The sequence below is a fragment of the Cygnus olor genome, chromosome 2 (assembly GCF_009769625.2).
Source record: "Cygnus olor isolate bCygOlo1 chromosome 2, bCygOlo1.pri.v2, whole genome shotgun sequence".
Taxonomy (NCBI): Eukaryota; Metazoa; Chordata; class Aves; order Anseriformes; family Anatidae; genus Cygnus; species Cygnus olor.
In genome coordinates, this window is record NC_049170.1 from 51126693 (window position 1) to 51147450 (window position 20758).

At 38.1% G+C, this 20758-nt stretch overlaps 1 long non-coding RNA gene across 2 annotated transcripts in view; it reads left to right on the forward strand.

Moving 5' to 3' along the window:
- The first annotated feature begins 13041 nt into the window (after nucleotides 1-13041).
- The window catches only part of LOC121065767, a 30525-nt gene continuing 22808 nt past the window's right edge, over nucleotides 13042-20758 (forward strand). For both annotated transcript variants that reach the window (XR_005817300.1, XR_005817302.1), the window contains exon 1: nucleotides 13042-15570. This is a non-coding gene — a long non-coding RNA (uncharacterized LOC121065767). The remainder of the gene's footprint in view (nucleotides 15571-20758) is intronic.

Sequence of the window (20758 nt, forward strand, 5' to 3'; positions counted from 1 at the left end):
GCATCTTTTGCAGCTTTTACCCTGTGTTTTATTAGTGTTTTGTTGTTTTTTTTTTTTTTTAAAAAAAGCAATCTGTAGCCTTGGTAGTTTTAAAGGATGCTCTGAAACTCTAAAAGGCAGGAACAAAAAATCAGAAACTTCTCTTTAGTGAAGCCTGCTCTTATCAGCAGCAAGAGCTAGAAAGCACTTTCCTTATCTCTGGCTCCATTTTCAGTGTGCTCTTTGATGTGATTTCAGTATTGGTACTAATAAGGGTTTCACTACTGATCAAAGTAAGGAAGAAAGAGAGAAACATACAAACAGTGGGCCATTTTGGTGCCGTGGCAGGACATCTGGGCAAATACTGCTGTTCTCTGCCCATGTGAAGTGGTACATCGAGGAAGAAGAGCAGGCAACAAGAGGCTCATCACCTATGCATCGAAGGGAAACCAATTGCAAGCACGAAGGAGCACTGGGACTCCAGCCAAGGCTGTTCCATATGGGAGAGGCACCTTTTCTCTGGGGGCCAGGGAGAGATGTTAGAGACTCCTGAGGCTTGTGACTTCTGCTTGCTGGCTCAGGCACACATATCAGCATCTTTTACACTCAGTTCATGTTTCCACATTTTTCTTTTTTTCTCCCAGAGCATGGAGAGCAGGAACACTTTGGTTGTTTGCTAAACAAATGCCGAGCTTCAGAAGGCATCACAGGTCTCTGGGAATAAGGATCCACACACCTCCTTTTTGACTATTACTTTTGACTGTAGTGGTCTAAAGACTTATTAAAAAGAAATCTTCCAAAGGAATATTTAGTCTTAGGAGGAGCCGAGCTCATATATATCATTTTTAGAAACACAGCTAAGCGCAGAGCTGAAATGAGTAGAGCTTTGGAGATGAGTGCTGCTCTCTCCCTCCCCATGTGGGTTCAGTGCAATATAAACCACCAGGTACTAAAGTGCTTGTCATCCCACTCATGTCTAGCTGCTCTTTTCCTACTTGAATGCAGGCAAATTTCTTATGTGAGGCAATATTTTCTAAGGCTACCTAATCTGACATATTTTCTAGCGAGTGTTGCGGTTTGGTTGTCTGTTGTAGTGCATGGTCCAAATCCAAATATCATGTAGTCAGTCTTTGAAACAGATAATCCATTATATTGATAGCAGTGACCTTGAACTCACCTGGCTTTTCTGCACCCTAAGACTTCTGGGATTTTCCCTTTTACCATAGATACACAGGGGTGTTTTCGTCCTGGGATTTCATCTGTTCAGAATTTATGAGTACTCAATTCAGTAATCTTCGCAAGTCAATCTGCAGGCTTTCTGCAAATTTTCCAGTTTAAAACTTGAAATTGAATTGTATTAATTTTGCCTTTTAATGACTAAGCACACCGTCTTTTTAATAATGACAGTTCAGACACCCAAGTAGTAATTATTTCTGACAGTCTACAGGTGAGCGTATTCAGCTCAGAATACATTACTACAGAATACAGTCTTCTGGCAGACTTCAGAGCAAGCAAACACAACTGACTTTTTCTTCCCTTCGCAGGATATTATTGTCTATGAGGGGCCATTTTGTTGAAGTACAGCACTAAATCTGAGAAGTAATCTTCTGAGGCTTTTGTTTGGTCTCCTGTTTTGGGGGCGATTATGGGGAGAGGTAAGAAAACATCCTTCCTTCCATAATCTGTGAAGAGACACCTGGATTTTGAGCCTTAAAAGAATGTTACCAGATTCAGATGCTGCCTCTGAAGGAAATGGGCATGAAATTAAGCATTGGTATCAGCCAGTGGAAATGAGTGCTATCATTTGAGGGATGCAGGAACTTCATTTTCCATCCAGGGCAAAATGTTTGTGAGAGACTGTTCCTCCTGGATGCTGCACCATTTATTGTTCAAAGTAGCATGTAAGAGAAAACATGGCTCTCACCAGTCTATAAAACAAACCTCACTGGTACCACCTGTGAGAACTCTTCTGCTTGTGCTCTGGACTTTGTGTTTGCAGCAGAAGTCCACTGCTGGCAATAGGCCCAGGCAGGGAAAGAGAACACGAGGCAGTGGAGCTGGGGAATGGCCTCCTGTTTTGGCACTTACAGATCTAAACCTGTGACACCCTGAAGGGACCATGCTCTTAATACTGGTACTGATTTGGTACTATTAATTACAACAAAGTTTTCCAAACAAAATTAAATCTGAATGGTAAAAAGAAATATCTGTGATCCTCGTGAGTTCAGGCAGTATAACACACAGATAGAACTAAATGGTAAGTGGGTCAAGCACTCTTTGCCTTACAAACGGTGTGTTGTGGCTGAGTAACTCAAAAGATCCATTAGATAGAATAAATGATTATCTAGAAGGAAAAAAACAAAACAAACAAACAACAACAACAAAAAATAGTACTCAGAGGTCAGTTAAGTATTTGATATAGTGCTGCCCAGGAAATTATTAATTAAACTTGGGAAGATGGGGATCTTTATAGTGTTCTGAGGCTGGGGAGAAACTGAGTCAGGGGCCTCAGCTCTGGACTCTGCTGAAAAGGTTAGGTTTGGTCTGGAGGGAAGCTAGCAGTGAAGCTGTGAAAGGATTTGTCTCAGCATTGTTTTTATTTATTACTTTCATTAATGATTTGGAAGCACATTAAGGAAATCCATTCGTAACACAAAAGAGGCATAGCTAATGCAGAGGATGATTTGGATAACATACATGAACTGTGTTTCTGTATGAATGGGGCAGGAGAGATGGGATAAGGAAGTACAAAGTGCAAGTCCAGGCTGCTACAGATTACCAGCAATTGTTTTTACTATGCGGTAAGCGTTCAGTGGCTATAAACAACGAAGGCTGAGAGAGCAGCCTGGGTATACAAATCTGTCACAGGAAGAATATCAGTTATCAAGGTGCTGTAGCCACAGAAAGCTATAAATTTCACAATTTCATAAATCATAATGTTACTAAGACCAATTTAGCTTTTTATTTATTTATTTATTTATTTATTTATTTATTAGCAGGGGTTATGGAAACCATTAGTATCATCAATACAAGGTTCTAGTAAGACACTACTGAAAATTCTGGGATAATAGTCATATGTTTTCAGGAAAGATGAATTACAGGCTTAGAAAAGAATTACATTCCAAGAGAATGGAGAAACCTAATATATGTAGGTAGGCTAAAAAAGACAAGCTTCATTAGAGTAAAGGCAGAGAGGGGATTGGACACCTGCCTAATTAAAATAAAGAGCAAATAGGGAAAACTTAAAGGTTTAAGCTAAAGATGGGTTATCAAAAGATTAAATGGCTATAAATGAGCTCTGAGCAAAATGAGAAGTAATTATTAAACCCAGAGTTCTATCCAGTGAAATTATGTGGAGAGAGCAAGAATATTTAAAACATAATTAAAAATGTCTCCCCAGCAGTCTTAAGACTATATTAGTAAAACATTTCTTTTATTTTAACATTAATCTAGGCATTCTGTTAAAAGAAAAAAAATAAATCTTTTTGCACATATGCACTTAAAATATGCATTTTTAACATATAAGAAAAAGACTTCCTCTTGCCAGACAGAGTAGCAGTGGTCTTGCTATTGCAGCAGCCTTTGACAGTCAAGAAGCACAAGTAGAGGAGTGTGTGGTAGCCTTAAGCTGGTGTGTGCTTCCTTGGCATGTCCTGTGCATTGACCAGCTGCACACCCAAAGCTGCAGGGGGATGAACACTGCCAGTCATTCTGGAGGTGGAACAAGCAAAGCCTGGTGGGCAGATCCTAACCTTCCAAAACGTCAAAGGACAGACCTTATTTGTATATAATCTGTTATTCATTTCATAGTACAGTAAATATACACTTTTTTTTATATATTTTCATTGATGAACATTATATTTCAAACCTACAGTTGTATTTCATTGTATTTCAAACCTAGAATTTTGGTCTTGAATTTGACACATCCAATAGAATAAGCTTATTATCAAATAAATAATAATCATATAACAATCTCACTGACCAAAAACTTGATTAGGGAAGATCAAACTGGAAAAAAAATATCTATTCAAAAAAAGTGAGAAATTTGCATTTATGAGAGTTCTGTGTACAGCAAACCCTGCCTTTTGGGGTGCCTGATATATGGGCATGTGCTGGCCTGCACAGGGCTGGGGACTCAGTTGTATTTCAGCCAATAGGGAATTAATCCATTGCTATCAGAAAGGGGATCACGTGTTTTATTATTATTCAGCAAGATGGAGAACTATGAAAGAACCTTCAGGAAAATGGTTAACGTAGATCAGAGAAATCTCTTTTAATAAAAGTGCTTTAACACACTTTAAGCATATGTTTAAACATGATAAAAATGAAACATGAACCTAAAGAAGAAACACACTCTTGACTTTTTTAAAAAATCCGTGAACTGAGGCTTCTATTACTTTGATGCCATCTAGTTCAGTTTTTAAACTATTCTGGAAAGGAAAAGGGGACCCATTCAAAATGAATGCTAATTGTATCTAATAGCTTAGCTAGAAGAACTGGTTGAGCTTCATTTGCTGATTTTTTTTAATCATTTGTTATATTGTTGTTTAGCAGAACTGCACTTTATAGTTTCAGATAAGATCAGAGATACACTGCATTTTGTGTAGTGTCAAAGACACTGAAATGTGATTTCCATCCTCAGACTGTAGACCAAAAGCAATACTGTACATAAAATCTTGGCTTGGTTAGACCAATGGGAAGGAATAATCACTATCATTCATTTCAGGTTTCAAAAAAGAAAGTAACATTTTTATTTTCCACAAAAAGAGATTTTTTTTTTGATTGAGCTATACTTGATTTACAGGTAGAAGGAGAAACAAGGACTTTGCAAGGGGCATATAAAACTACAAAAATCATTAAATGCAATGATATCGAAAGTTTAAAGCAATCAGTAAGCTGTGTGTGACTGTAAAGCACTTTCACATGGCTCGTAAAAGCGCTGTGGATTTAAATGCACGTCTGCTAATCGGTGTGTGCTTGCTGTGTGCTACGTCTTATTGTGCTGGAGTTCCTCTGAATGGCTGAGAGTCCATCAAGCACAGTTTCCTGTTTCCCAACAGCAGATGCTGATGAAAAACAAAGCATAAGAAACTGGGTAAGCCCAGGCTGGTATTTCCACAGGGATATCCTCCTTGTCCTAGCAATTGGTGCTTTGTCCGACAGAGCATGTTGTGTTTGCCTGCTTGACTTTGTGTCTTAGTATGACACATACATGTGGCTTATCCCCCCGAAAAGGTGGAAGGCTCCTGGGTTAAGGATGAGATAGAGAGTGAGGGTCATTGGGTGTGTGGTCCTTGTCTGCATGGCAGATGCCAGTGCTCCAGGTCCTGTGTGCACTGTTACACACTGAATGTGTGTGGGGTGGGCCTGCTGAAAAACCGTGTACATGTACGGAGGATGATCCTCTAGCCATGGTCCTCCAGCGCACATGCACCAAAGAAATATGCCACTGAGAATTTCAACAGATTAGTTGTGTTTTTCCTCTGAGTTACCGCAACGATACGTATAAACATGACACAAAAGATTACTGTTATATGTGAATTTACATGGTTGCCTCAAGCGCAATTAGAATGTAATTTGCACTTGTTCTACATGGAGGTTAATTACCATGGACTTTTTAAGGGAGTAATCGTGACCTGTAAAGCAAAATGCATCCCTGAGCTGGCAAAACATTCAATTTTTGCATGTTGTCTCTTCACAGGAGTGCAAGATCTGCATGACATGAGACAAAACTTTTTACGGTGAGGGTGACGGAGCACTGGAACAGGCTGCCCAGGGGATTGTGGAGTCTTCTTCTCTGGAGACATTCAAAACCCGCCTGGACGCATTCTTGTGTGACATGATTTAGGTGTTCCTGCTCCTGCAGGGGGATTGGACTAGATGATCTTTCCAGGTCCCTTCCAATCCCTAACATTCTGTGATTCTGTGACTTCCCTTCAGTATTCAGTACCATTAAAGCTATCTTGCAGCTCTGCATGGTGCTACATGGCAGTAAACATTTATACTGGTAACTGTTTGACCTCTGTTTAATGCAGGTTTGATTGAGTGTTGTGAAAATGTTTATTCCTTTATATAGTAGTATATGCCACAACTTGCTTGTTTCTTACTTTTAAGGATATGCAATTTAAAAACTAAATGATAAGAGGTGGCCTTCAGCAGTATATTGGGACCAGTTTCAACAATCTCATTTATTCTGAATACTTTATTCTACAAGGAAGTTCACTGCTTTAGAGCAGTGAACTAAGCTGTATGCAGTATAAAAGTCATATGAAAGTGCAAGTACTCTTATGGTTCAACTGTAAAACAAGTTATAAATCTGCATGTAAAATGTTTTCCATTAAGCTAGTGAATGAGCTGATGATTTGGTTAATTCTAACTAAGTCACTGCGTTACCACAGCTTCATACGTCCCAGCAGACTAAACATGAAACCTGCATTACATGGTGATTTATTGCTCTGCTTATTCTAGAATGTCAGAAAGATTATTTGCAGAGAAAGCTTGCTAAATCTCATTAAAAATACATATTTTAGTGTTAGGAAAGCTAAGTTGACATCTGGGGTACAGGGAGCCCTGTGTCCAGAGAGGAGGATGGTACAGGAGGACCTAATAGGTTTGCCTGTGGTCAAGCCAAGCTCACAGGATGCTTCCCTTTAACCCCATTGGTCTTTTTCTTGGAAGAGATGAGGATTATCTCCTTGCTGCCTTGCAGCTAGATGCTTCTTTTGATCCTATGCAAGGCAAAGTGTTCAGCCCCTGAACCTTGCACTGCATACATGTAGGAGAACTTCAAGCTGGGACCTGCCAAATCAACACACCTGGATGGGTGGGACATGGAGCTGAGCTCTTGCCCCTCTAGCTAGGAAAGGTGAGACCAAGTTGAAATTGTGCCTGAGAACAGGGAGAAAAAAAAAAAAAAAAAAAAAAAAAGGGCCATGTGGCCACCAGGGCTGTGGCACGAAGAAGGGAAAGGTGAGAAATATGTAAATTAAAATGAGAAGAAATAGAATAGATTTTAAAATGTTTATTTAGTAACTTAATGGGAACAGGAAAACATGAAGTAACTGTGCTAATGGATCATTTTATTATGTTATACCAGTCAATGAAATATTATCAAATTATTTGTATTCAGAATTTTACACAAAATCCCCAGGTTCTGATATTTTTGAGGGTATTGGATGCAATATTAGGCAGTTCTGTGTCACACAGGGCCTGATTCTGAACATATTACGGATGAGGACTGTTCCAGGAGTATGGTGGCAGATCCTCAGTGACTCACTGAAGTGGCTCTGTTTTACTACGGACTGTAAGTCTGGAAGAGAGTCTTTGTTGATCCATTATCACTTTAGCTTGGATCAAGAGGGTCCTTTTGAAGCAAATCTTCCAATCATTTGCATTTACACTGTTTATGTTGATGTTGCAGATCCCCTTTGAAGCACACATGCTAGATTCCTTTTGGATTGTACAGAAGTGGAAGATGTGCCCCAGAAGTACACTTAATGCCCATCCGCCTTCATGGAGCCAGACTGGAGCTAGGACAGCAGGAAGCCCCACAACTGCTAATGCCTCAGAGCTCAGTGCTCTCCCTTTACGTTATATCCTCTCCCCTATAATCTTAGCAAATCAGATCTTGAAGGATAATAGTTTCTTTTTTTTTTTTTTTTTTTCCTAGCCCAACTTCTTGGGCCTGCAAGAGTCTTCCAGACTCTCACTGCCTCACTGGTCAGAAGTGCTCCACCACCATTTCAGGATCCTGCTTCCTTGGGGGGGTGTTTTGAAATTTAATGGAGAGCTTGTAGAAAATTAAGTTAATACCTACATTTCTGCCCATTTTAAAGTGAGTGAGTGAAAAACACAAGTCTGGAATGACTCTAAAGAAAACCACTGGTAAGAGCCATGAGTCCGTGACCACCCAGTAGTGGAAACAAGGATGTGTGTGTGTGTGGGGAGGCTGTTTTAAATCTGGAACTGATTGCATTCACTTTAGCACTTCCCTGCATGCTTGTTTCTATTTGCAATTTTTAAATCCAATTTTTATTTTTAGCTGGGTGTATTTTAATGCTTTAAAAGAACAAATTGGATTTGTTTTCTAACTGTAAGCAACACTGATTGTTAAAACTGCATCTAGTAAGAGAAAGGCAATTTTAATGTGACATACCAAGTACATAAAAATACACAGACATGTAAACAGTGTTGAGGTCTTAGGGTTTTGGATATAGGTGTGAGTTGTTTTTATTAGAGGATTAGTGTCCTGCAAGTTTGAGGAGAATTTCAGGTTTCTGGGTGGGCTGTAGCAGATTGATGGCTTTTTATCTGCAGCCTGCTGCATTTGGCCAATATGTTCTGTGTACTTACTCAGTTTTGTCCTTTTATAGAGGTTCCCCTACTTTATGCCATATTTTTTGCTTTTTATTTCTTTCCAGGATTGTTTCCTCATCCATCCCTGGCACCACTGCAGTCTTTCTTAGCTAACAGAAATACCACTTGAAGCACAAACAAAAGCTGAAGAAACTGAGGCCCCACATGGATAATCTCATAGATTATTCCATGATTAATTATCCTAGATTTATCAAATGCCATATCCAAATAAGGTCAAACATGTAATTTTAATCTTCCACAAGACACACAGACACTGTTCTGCACAAGCCTCGATTTCTGTCACAGAAAGCTTGAACCGGCTTCCATTAATGATAAAAAAAAAAAAAAAAAAAAAGTAATGTTGATACATTCTGAGCTATGTACTCAACATGTCAAGCAGATCATTAGTGACTGACACCAATTATGTGCCATGGACAAAACGATGTCTCTTTTGTGCTTGTCCTTTACTGACACTCCTGTCGCATCCTATTCACCAGCCTGGAACACTGATCCTCTTGTGCATTGGATCAAAAACGCCCATGTTATTGTTAGTGGTTTATGTATATCACTTTTTTTTTTTTCACAGTTAGCTTTCTTTGTATTTTAATCACTTGGATGAAAAAGACTCTTCATAGCACAATAATCACCAATGAAATAAATATTTAGCTGTTAACTGAATGAGTATCATCTTTTTAATAGGTTATAAGTCCCAAGTCCCAGAGGGAGACTCACAAATTCACTTCATTTCCTTGATTTCACATTTAGGTCTCCACATTAGCTATAAATGTGTAAAACCACATGGAGGTAGTTCCTATTTACTACATCGCTGAGGAGGCACACGGCTCTTTTTTCTTCCACCATATGGTTGAAGTAACTTGCACACAAGCAATTTGTTCTGATTCAGCTGTTTCAGCAGGAAGGATTTGCAGAAGCAGGATTGGGAAATACACAGGATTCTCTTTCACTTCTGTGACAGGAGTTATATTTTTAATTAGCCCCTGTTAGTCTTCTAAGGGCATCCCGTAAAAGTTCAATTCTGTATCTCAAGTCTGAGTCCCACTCGACAGGGTCATTTTTTGGTGTGTGTATTTAGGAACCAGTTTTGAAAGCATCACAGGTTTTTAGAAAAGTCAGTTCCTTGATGAATTATGTTAAATAAAGAGCTTTAGATTTCTTTTTTTCTCGCAATAGATTTGACTTTTATGAAGCTTACTGAAGATGCAGGGAGAAGGGGATGGTGGTGAATATGCTACTTCACGTGAATCTTAAGAGAACCAGCTGTTGGGAAGGTATTATACAATTTATGTATATTATTTTTAATACCTGAAAGTCCAAGGTTTGTAAGGGAAGGAAGTAAAAATTAGGTCACCTAATAAAGGGCAGGAAAAAATGTTAGATTAGTGCATTTCGTGTTACTTGATTACACAATAGTATAGTTAAAATAAAATAAAATATATTTACTAAAATCTGAGAAGTAAACAGTAAAATTCAAAAAGACTATTGAAAATAAATATTAGCTGATTAAAAAATTTGCACTTAAGTACCTACATTGACTAAACCTATAACCAACATAAAAAAAAAAAGAGAGAGAGAAAAAGCAGAGAACATAAAACAGCCTTACTAATTTGCAGTGATGCTCTGAGATTTTAAAATAGTAGCAGCTGAATGAATGTGGCATTGCATGTGTTTAGGGAGGGAGAAGACAACATCCAAAGGACTTGTAAAATGTTTTGAGTTCATAATTTCACATAATATGTGCGATATAATTAGTGATGCCTTAAAAATTCAGCTCTAATTCAACATCCTGTTAGCAGTGCTATGGTTAAGAGCCTTTGAGAGAGTCTCCCTTTAATGGCACTGGCTCTTAAGTTTTCAGTTTAATATTTAAACTGTTTCTAATTGAGTTCAGCTAAAGCTTAGCATAGAATTTATGGGCTTGGATGCAATTTTCATTTTCATAAAAAAGGAAAAGGGGGAGAGAAAAAAGGCAACATTTTAATCTGTTCTGTCCCCAGAATTATTAAGTGGTAAACAAGGTAAAAATTTCAATGTTGTAGCCACTTTTCCAAAATTTGTCCAAGTGCAATTTCTTACCCTACATTTAATGTAATATAATGCACTGTAATATAGTAAATACATGTGCATACAAAGCCAAGAACTAATCAAAACACTGAACTTTGAACCTTCTGCAACAGACTTAAAGAAAACCAAATCAAAATCTTGGGGAGTAGGGGGGGTAGGAGGGAGGAGGGTGAAACCACTAGGAAAGGGGCTCTGTACATGTTTCAGGAAATTACATTAGCCTTCATCAACACAAGAAAACTAAAGTGAAAAGCCAATCTCAGAACACAAAACTAATGTGGGTTTTAGGAAAGTTCCTGAACTTTTGTCAGTGGATATGCCCCATCCTGCATTTCACACATCTCTGACCCCGCCAGGGCCTGCCTCCTCCTTGCACTGCTGCCAGAGCCAGCTGGCTTCCTTCACCCTTTCATCAGCAAAGATTGCAAGATATATACTCCAGCCTTGCAGAGCTTTTAGGGAATAAAATACTTCTGCCTATCCCCAAAGAGACAATGGGATTACAGGGAAAAATCTTGGGAGAAATTTTGTGTTTGTTATATCGTCAGCTGGCCCCACAGAGTTGGAAAGAGAAGAGAAGTGCTTCTTCCTGCCCTGTCCTCACCCACAGCTGTAATGGTTGGTAGAAACACATCTTCTGCCATCTACAGACCATCTTTAGCTTTGGAAGGGCTGCTGCTTGAAAGACCCCTGTTAGGGGAACATCCACCCAGTTTTTCCTGAGGCCAAAGAGGAAAGGAGAGGAGCTCAGCAGAAAAGGAGAATTATGGCCAGTTATGAAAAGAGCCTCCCCCTCTCTCCCTGTCTTTTATCTGGGGCCTCTTAAGCTCACCTGAGTTTTCTGGTGCTAGCTCTGAGAAGAACCAAGAGACACTGCAACAGGTTCATTACCACCCATTAAGACAACACTAATCATCCAGCAAATCCATACATAGCAGAAAAACTGGCACCTTTGGCTTTCTGGAGTTTGCCTAGACTTCATGCTTCTTCCTAGTTTTTATAAGAGTTATATCAGTATGAAAAAATATTCTTGAATACCACGTGCATGGTGCTATGGAGGCACAGCAGGCAACTGAGGAGTGTGGTTGTTAGCTTGTGAAGGGGAGGAGAGAAGGCAGGAATCTCCCCACTAGACATCTGTGCTGATTTTGCTGACTGCAGGAATTAAATACCTTTGGGGCATTTAATAAAAAATCATTAAGGAAGTGACAGGACTGTGGCTATATTACTCGTCCATTAACTGGATACACATGAGAACAGACATTTCTCTCCCTGAAGCAATATAGCAATGGACGTGCAGTCCTTGCATGGGTGCTCTACTGTCTGCATTGTCTAAGAGAATTGCACCTTAAAGATACCACACAGCTTTTACCATTTTTACGGTTTTATTACTGTTTGGTTTTTGTTTGTTTGTTTGTTTTTGGTGCAAATTCCTTTGTTATAGCAGAAATCTGTATTATGTCCACTTTAATGTAATTTAGCAAGATCAAAGTTATTACAAGGGATATCAACTTGGTGTATAATGTTTGCTCACTTACTTGACTTTATGCATACTTTATAATGAAGTTATAAAGTGTCTCACTGAAATGAACAGTGTCCAGTAGTAACTGTGAGAACCAATTTAGTTCTGGCCTGTGCAAGTATGGCACATCCTTTGAGATGAGTTGAAGTTGAACTGTCCTAGGCCAATGCAATAACAAACGTAACGTAACGTAACGTAACGTAACGTAACGTAATGTAACATAACATAAATTCTTTCTGTAACTGATTGGCAAGATGATTTATAGCAATTTTGGATGGAGCTGCTCTAGTTTTATGTATCACTTAAGGAGGTAGACACATGGTGAATTTTTTTCGAGAGCATGCCCCACGTTCCCCAAGGGAATTTTTGAAGTCCCGGGTGGTGGTAAGGCACTTGCTTCCTGCTGACTCTGAACTTAAATCAGTTCTCATATTTGCCAGCTTTGCCAACTTTAAAGCTTTCCACTCCAACTTCCCAGAGGCATGAGCAACCAAATGTTCCAAGTGATTTTAGTTGGGAGCTACAGAGAACCATGAAAATCAATCTCGGTAGTGAAATGCCTAGATGGGAATTCAGAAATGGGTTCTTGCCAATTAAGACTTGCCATTCGGACGTGTCTACCTGATCACTTTACTTCTCCTGAAGTGAGTCTGTAGTCACATTTCTTTTTTTTTTTCTAACCAAAACCTACCAAGTGTGTTTTTGGAGAAATCTGGTTTACAACCAATAATTTTAAGCTAATTTACCTAACTCCTGCCAATGGTGTTTTAATCAACTGCATATTATTATATTGACTATTTCATTGCAGGAGGAAAACTGCTCAGTAAATGCCAAGTTCTGTTTTGTAAAGAATGCAAGGAGGAAGGGAAAAGAGACAGCTAAAGACCCACATGTTCCTGATGCAAATGGTACATATCACCCCCAAATCGCTTGCAGGTGTACAAGTGTACGGCCGCTCTTTCTAGCCCAATTTTTGTATGCAAGGTCATCCTTCTGGTGCTACCTTAGAAACTGGCCTTATTCTATAGAGGACATTGAATGATAACACTGCAAGTCAGCTGACTGCTGTGTCACAGAGCTGCTGCTTTCTACATTATCGCAACTGCCAGAGCTCTTACTGCTGCAGTTTTCTAGTCGCAGTGCGGCAAAGCAGACGCATAGACCCAGGCACAAAGCAGCATAGATTTTTTATTCTTGCCTTTTTTTGTATGAGGGAGATTTTCCTGGTGTTAGCGTAGACACACAGCCTGGATGTGTTGGCTTCAGCCTGGCAGCGCTTTCAGCTGAACAGGGACTGTTCGGAGCTCGGTATCCAAACTGCCTCTGAGGAAGAACGCCTGGTTTCTCATTTTGTATACTAAGAGGTTCTTTATGCCACGATGATATACCTGCAGCCATAGGACAAAGGAGATTATGGTATTTGTCACTGTTTGCCTGACTGGGGCCTTTGCAGGCACTCCACTGCTGAAGCCGTGCCAGCGTCCCAGGGTCGTATAGATTGGTAATACAGATTGCTGCAATTTCTTACATCAGTATAGCAAAGCTCAGATGAGAAACCAGACTCTGAACTAAATCAATCCCAGTCCTTCTGGATACAGGGCAGCAGGCGACTAGCAATGACACAACCAGCCATCAAGTGGAGAGTCTCTGGGACTGCAGTCTGTATCAGTTGGAGTCTGTGAGAACGAAACACTTTCGGTTATCCAGTCGCTTCTCCTTCTTCTAATACTACAATTACTACAACTGCTGCTACTACTACTACTACTATTACTTCTTTTTTTCTTGCCTGTAAGAAGCTATTACTTGTGCTTGGTCTCTGAGCGTATGCTTGCGTGGATTAGTTTGCTTGTAAAGCAGCCCTTATCTGCTCCTGCTGGAAATCAGGGCACAAAGTCAGCCTGCTTTAACAGTTGTTTCTTCCTGCGTGATGCTATGCAGCTAGAATGGGTTACACTGACAACAAAGGAACCAACACAAATCATCACTTTATTTGCTGGACTGTTACAGGAACATAACTCTTCTACGATATGATGTCCTGTTCTCTCCTCTTTCTTCTTTTTTTTTCTTTCTTTTTTTTTTTTTTTTTAATTCATCTAATCGAAGAGCATAACAGACACTATCGTGGATGTGGTTTTTAATGATTTGGAAAAGACAGCCTGTGGAGACTGTGATTTGAGACTGCAACACATTTAGGTTATTGCCAATTTGAAATACTTGGTTTGTGAAGCACAGCCCTAAGGGACAAGCGCAGTAACTGAGAAAGAGATTGTAGATAAAGAAATAAAAATGACAAGCGTAATGGAGGCTCTGCAAAAGAGACTGTCAGAGAATCAGTTCATGGATGGCAATTTCACCAGTCTGAATCTGAATAATTCATAGATTGAAATTACCCTGCTTTCACCTTTCCATTTAAACCGGCATGCTCTGAATCTCTAATAAATTTTCAAGATAAAGTAAAATGCCAATTTGAATCTGAAGAGCTTTTAAAACCAGATGCTACACCCTGAATTTTTCGATACCTTTCACAATTATCCTGTGAGAACTGCACTTCATCACGAAGCACCATTACCAGTGAAAATTACTGTGATTACAATAGCAACAATAGAATACCATCAAATGATCTCCAATTTACCTAATTTACCAGGGCTGACTGTGTGCCCATTGTGCTTCACTACGTCTGGCATTGGATCAATATCACAGAGGAACAAAAATGCCTTAGTATATGCTTCCTTTTGGTGCCTTTAACTTCGACACTACAGGAAAATCTATCTACTGTTAAGTGGTTTTACAGCCAATCTACATGCCTGCTGTAGGATCTGATTGATTCTCCATGATTTTCTTTAGTTGCTGGGCATTGGATGTCATTGTGTTACTAATTTGTTTATAACGTATACTCCTGCACAAAGACTGCAGCAAATGAGTGACAGCACAGCGGCTCTGCACTGCTACAGCAGTAGCAGCGCTCTCGCAGGGGAAGCCAAAATGAGTTCGGTGCCTTATGTGAATAATTACTTGTGTCTGGGTTATAAATGATCTCTAGCACCACTGGTCTTGGTTGCATGCCATGACAATTGAATGCAAAAGCCATGGTCAAGGGAAATGATCGTGTATAATCCTAACATGATTTTTTTTTCCCCTATTCAGCATTTAGTAAGAGATTGTGAGAGATAGGCTGTGACTCTGTCTATAAATGTGTGTCTGTACATATGCATGTACATATGTAAATGTAAACATAGCATGCTTTGTGAATATGTACCGATCATTGAAAGTAACAACTTTTAGGGACAAGCCAGGCACAGTGTTTTGCCACAATCTGCCTGGTTGTAACATATCTCTGTTTTGGAGGTGTAAATTTTCTATAGGATGGTGTGTGACTTCTGGAACAGTAAGTGCAATTTATGCAGTATGTTGGTGCCTATACCTATGCTACAGAATGTAATTTTAAGCATAGAGTCCTTATAGCATAACTACAGTACAGAGAAGTTAGAAAAATGTACAGAAGGCTATAACAGGCATTCTTCATGGAGACAACTGTGTCTGCTATCTGTATGTGTGTGAGTTGTACACTTCAATCTTGTTTTTCATTTTATAACCAGATTTACTCTGCCTCCAGGGAGTACTTGCTAAGGAAGGTAAGCAATATTTCTTCTTATTTATATGACTGTGTTGCATTTCTTTTGGGGAAAAATGCATGTTTGTAGCACATAGTTATATAATAAAGCATGATCTTGTGACATCTAATTAAGTGTTTCAGTATTTGTACATGTTAAAACTGGACAAGAAAGCATATTTAAAATACACTTCTTTATTCAAAATACACTTATAGAATTGCTCTGCACAAAGAATTGGTTTTGTATTCAGCTTTGAATCTTTTTAAAATAAGAACCTATTATACCTAAATAATTATGTTCTTGAAACCTTTGGATTGTAGATATTTTGTCTTCTTAAAGCGTTGTTCATTGTATTTCTAAATTTTCTGTACACAAGTGGATACTGTTCTCTGAGGTAGAAGAGACAGAAGGTTTTAGAGCTTGAGCTGTGATAACAAAGGAATTTGAAAGGGGACAAAATATGATTATTGAAAAATCTTGAATTTTAGATTATTCATTAATGTGATTTAGCAGACTTTTTCTTAGGCAACATACTCTCAAGTTACCACACCAGCTGGAATTAATTAGTCTATTCAGTACTAAATATATATTCTTTATTTTTCACATGGTATTCACAACTTAACAAAGGAAAATCTGCACAGAACAAAGACCTAAACCCTAGTGAAAGTATAAAATCTATATTATGATACTGTGGTAATAAAACCAAGAGATTCAGACTAAACTTTTCAGAAGAGAACTGAGGGTTTTAGTTTAACTGTTTTATGATGAGTATTTCATGATTTTGTGTACAAAAATATAACATACTTTTATAATTATGATAGGATCATGCAAACAGGATTTTAAATGAAGAATACCATACACGTACCTGCTAGCATTTATATGATTATTATTACCATAATCATTTAGAATCATATACTGTTTTGAAATTGTAGTCTGTTAACCATTTTATTTCTGTAGAGCATTTGCGTTCAGATTTTTTTACCAGTCTTATCTGCTGTGACAGTCTGTAGAGAGTGGCTTGTCATGGGTTGCAGGAGATATCCTCATTAACAGCAGCAAAGCAGAAACAATAAAGAGTTTAAATGCTCTTGAAACCATCATCTCAGGGCCTGAGCCAAATTGTGCTATGATTCACTCTGGAGTCTCCTAACTCTGTATTCTGAGTTCTTAATGTGTCACTGGCTTTCTCCTACTGCTCTGTACTGGCCTCATCTTTCAAAATGTTCCATGCTGCTCAGGCCTAATGCTGTCTCTCAATGTAAGTGCCTTCAGTAGTTGCCATAGGATCTTAGGAGAGTGCCCTCAGGAGGTGAGGTTGTCTGTGAGACTTACTCTGTTATAAAGTACTCTGAAAAAGTCTGAGAACCTCAGCAAGTAAGCCCTGCATTTTGGGTTGGTGGGTGTTTCAAAGAAGGCAGGCTGCCTGCAGGGTATATTGCACATGCTAATCAGGTAAAAAACATTAAAGCATTTTCAGCTACAGGAACATGAAGTGAGTATTAGCAATACTACCCCATAAAAAGCATTAAAATATAGCCAACTGTACCATTAATGTATTTCCTAGTACGGCTATTGCTAATCAGGCACAGCTACAGCTGAAGAGTTTAAGCTGTGTCATTGCATGTGCTGAAATAAATGGGAAAACCTACAATATTAAACTTCTAAAATAAAGCCACAAATTTTAGCAATAGGGATTCAACAGTTAACATACATTATATTGCAATACAATATTAGTTCATTTTTGTTTCCATTGTGTTTTACTTGTCTGTAAATTATTCTGCAAGATTAGGGCCAAACCATTTCTTTAAGTTTCCCATTAAAAAGAATTATTCACTTGAGTAAAATTCCATTGACATATTCTGCTGTACCCACGCCCTCACCTACATCTAGGCAATGATTGTGATTCAGTCAGACACATAAAAAACATATGGGAGTCCACTCTACTACCACTAGGGTTAATGGCAAGACTCCCTGTGCCATTGATATAAAAAATGCATTGATTCATTTTCTTCCATTACAAATATTTTGTGAAAATTATTCCTGGCTTTTTTGTTTGCTTGCTTGCTTGCTTTATTTTTTTATTTTTTTTTTTTTATTATTATTATAAGGGTACAGTCTAGTATAGCTGACGTAATATTGAACAGAAGATGCTTTCTGTTCACCAGGACACATGACCTCAGCTAAACATACACTTGAACCAGCAATACAGGAAAGGATTATTCGCAAATGGAAGGGACCTTCTTGACCGTAGTTCTGTTCAGAATATTTGTATTCAATAGGTTGGCAATTCTTATTAGCTTCTATACAACACATACGTTCTGATCTGTAATGGTTGTATCTGCTTGGACAAAAGCCCTGAGTAGGAGGGCCTGTTGTGTTTGATTGTTTGTTTTTTTGTTTGTTTTTCACCTTAGAGTTTCTTGAATTAAATGTAGCTGCCTATGGAAATATGATCCCCTGAGAATGCAGATAAATGCATTATTGATAAGTATGTATAAAGCATCTCTAGATTCCTGTGCAGTCTGGCTGCTATGAAATTCATACCATTATTCGCAGACAAAAGTCTTAAGAATAAAGTAAGACCAAAGTGACTTGAAAGGATAACAGAAGCATTTCCAAAACAACCATTCCAATGCAGAAAACTCAGAGTTAAGCAGAGGAAAATCCAAATGAACTCATAAACACAGTTAAAATACCTAAATGGGGGTACCCTTTTTGATGCCATGTGATAACCATAGGATGTGATAGAGGTAAACAATTTTGACATGTCAGTTTATATTATACACACTATCTAAAAAAAACCCTTTGGCTTTAAAATATTTGCATAGCATCTCACAGTATCAGTTCACTTTTTTATTTTTTATGAAATATAAATGTACATCTGCTCTGTGATTTTATCTGCACAACTGCAACATAAGCAAAAGTTCTGAAAATTGAATGATTTCTGACAGACAGAAAGGGAAAATGGATTCCAAAATGTGAATTGCAAAGAAGGTAATGATTTTCCCCGTTTTTGTACCAATAGAGTTTATTGTTGTGTGTTCAAGATCAGGTTAACTCCTAATTATGTTAAAATTTGTCATATTGAACACGTTAAAAATGAGCAGAAATTCAAAATAAGGCCCCAATTGTGCCTGAAAAGGTTCCTTTCCTTTCCTTTCCTTTCCTTTCCTTTCCTTTCCTTTCCTTTCCTTTCCTTTCCTTTCCTTTCCTTTCCGTTCCTTTCCGTTCCGTTCCGTTCCGTTCCTTGGCAAATTGTATCCAAAACCATATTTGCAACAATATACTTAATCTGTGACTTGACATGCATAACCTGAACACACAATGAACTAGCACTTGTGGAAGATGTTAAGTTGGGAAATGTTCTTGAAGTGAAAATAAAAAGAAAAAAAAAATCCAGTTTGATTTTGTTTGACTCTAGGTTGCCATTATACCACTTATACTCAGTGTTTTCCAGATATTGTGCACTAGTGAATGTACAGTTGAATTACATTCAGTTATACTCAGTGAAATGTTCAATAGAAAAGGCTTTTCTCATACTCAATAATTTCTGTTTCTTCTGCTTCTTATGTTCATTCAAAAAGTATATCCAATGGCACAATGGTAAAAGAAACCATCCAATCTTCTGACCTGTAGCAGTACTACCTGTAGGTAGTAAGTGCTGAGAAACTTTGCTGAGACTGGGGAACAGGTGTGATCACACATCTTCTGCTCGTAGTAGGAATTGACTTGTTGTAGGAGAGGGAGGTATGCAGAGAGGCTTTGAGATGGGAGACTATCCATATAGTTATTAAGTTAAATAAAACATAGTTATTAAGTACTTAAAGAGAAGTAAATACATTTTTAGTTTCTATGTTTTTACAGGCAGCTCTTCTTGTTATATTCACCTAGAAAATTCAACTTATCAATCAATACTGACACTGTAGAAAAACTGTTTCCATAACCCAATACATTTCAATTATGTTCATTCACGTAGACATTCATACACAGCAGTACTCTTCCAGAACAGCTTAAATACTGTTTTGTTTTGTTTTGGAAGGAAGGAAAAGGGGAGCTACCTATACCCCTGCACATCTAATATCTCCCAGGGAGAATGCCTTCTTCATTACTCTCCACCTCTGCTAGACTCTCCAGACATGCAGGCATGAGAACATTTACTGTATTTTTAAATAGAGGCAAGGCCACAAGCTTCCAAGCAATGGCATACTAATAATTCATAACAACAACAATAGGAACACATAGGAAAAAGGCAACATGATGCAAATGCTCTGCATAGAAAATACCAGCTGAAAGACAGAAGTCTGGCAGGATTGTAAGCAGCAAAGAACAATGTCGTGTAAATGAGAAGCACTAAGAGGCTTTAACAGAAGTTAGAGTTACCTGCGTACACTTCCTGTGCCTAAACCACATACAGATTTGTATGTGTACACCTTCATATAACTGGGAAAATAATGACTTTATTATGCATTTCTTCTCCTTAAGAACAGTAAGAATATCCTAATTCCGTATTCGTGTTTTATATATATATATAGACATATAGACACACACAAAATTTGGTCACTATATATATAATCTACCATTTAAATAGAAATGTTTCTAGATTTTTCACTTAAAGAACTCAGAGTAAGTTGTTCATTTTCATCACCCACGGAAAGAACATTACCTTTTTAAGAGACATATTTTCAAAGGACAAATATGAAATCTAGTAAATAAAATAATATATCCTGGAATATCAGAAGTAGAGAAACTGGTTGGTTTAGACAAACATACAATTTAGATCATGACAATCTGTGTATATTCCTATTATGTGTATGTGAGTTTTAATTATTGTAACTATAATCATAAAGGTTAGGGGTCTTTTTGTTTGTTTGTTCATTTGTTTTAAATTATGATTATGAACTGCATCAGAGCCATAAGATAATTTAAATTCATTCATAATCCAGCCCTCAGTCAATCTTGCTATGTCTGCATGAGAAAACTACTTAAATGAGAGAGCTGAGACCAAAGTTAGATGAAGGAACGTGGTGTATTTTGCACAATAAGGAATGCAGTTTTCATTGATGGCAGATAAATACCTAGTTATTTTAGAATTGTTTTTCGGCCAGTTTCTAAATAGTGTGTTACGTTTACTCTTTTTCTCCATCTTCAAGGATTTACTGCCATTTGCAAGTAATTTCATGTAATACTCTTTTCTACTCCCAAATTGGTT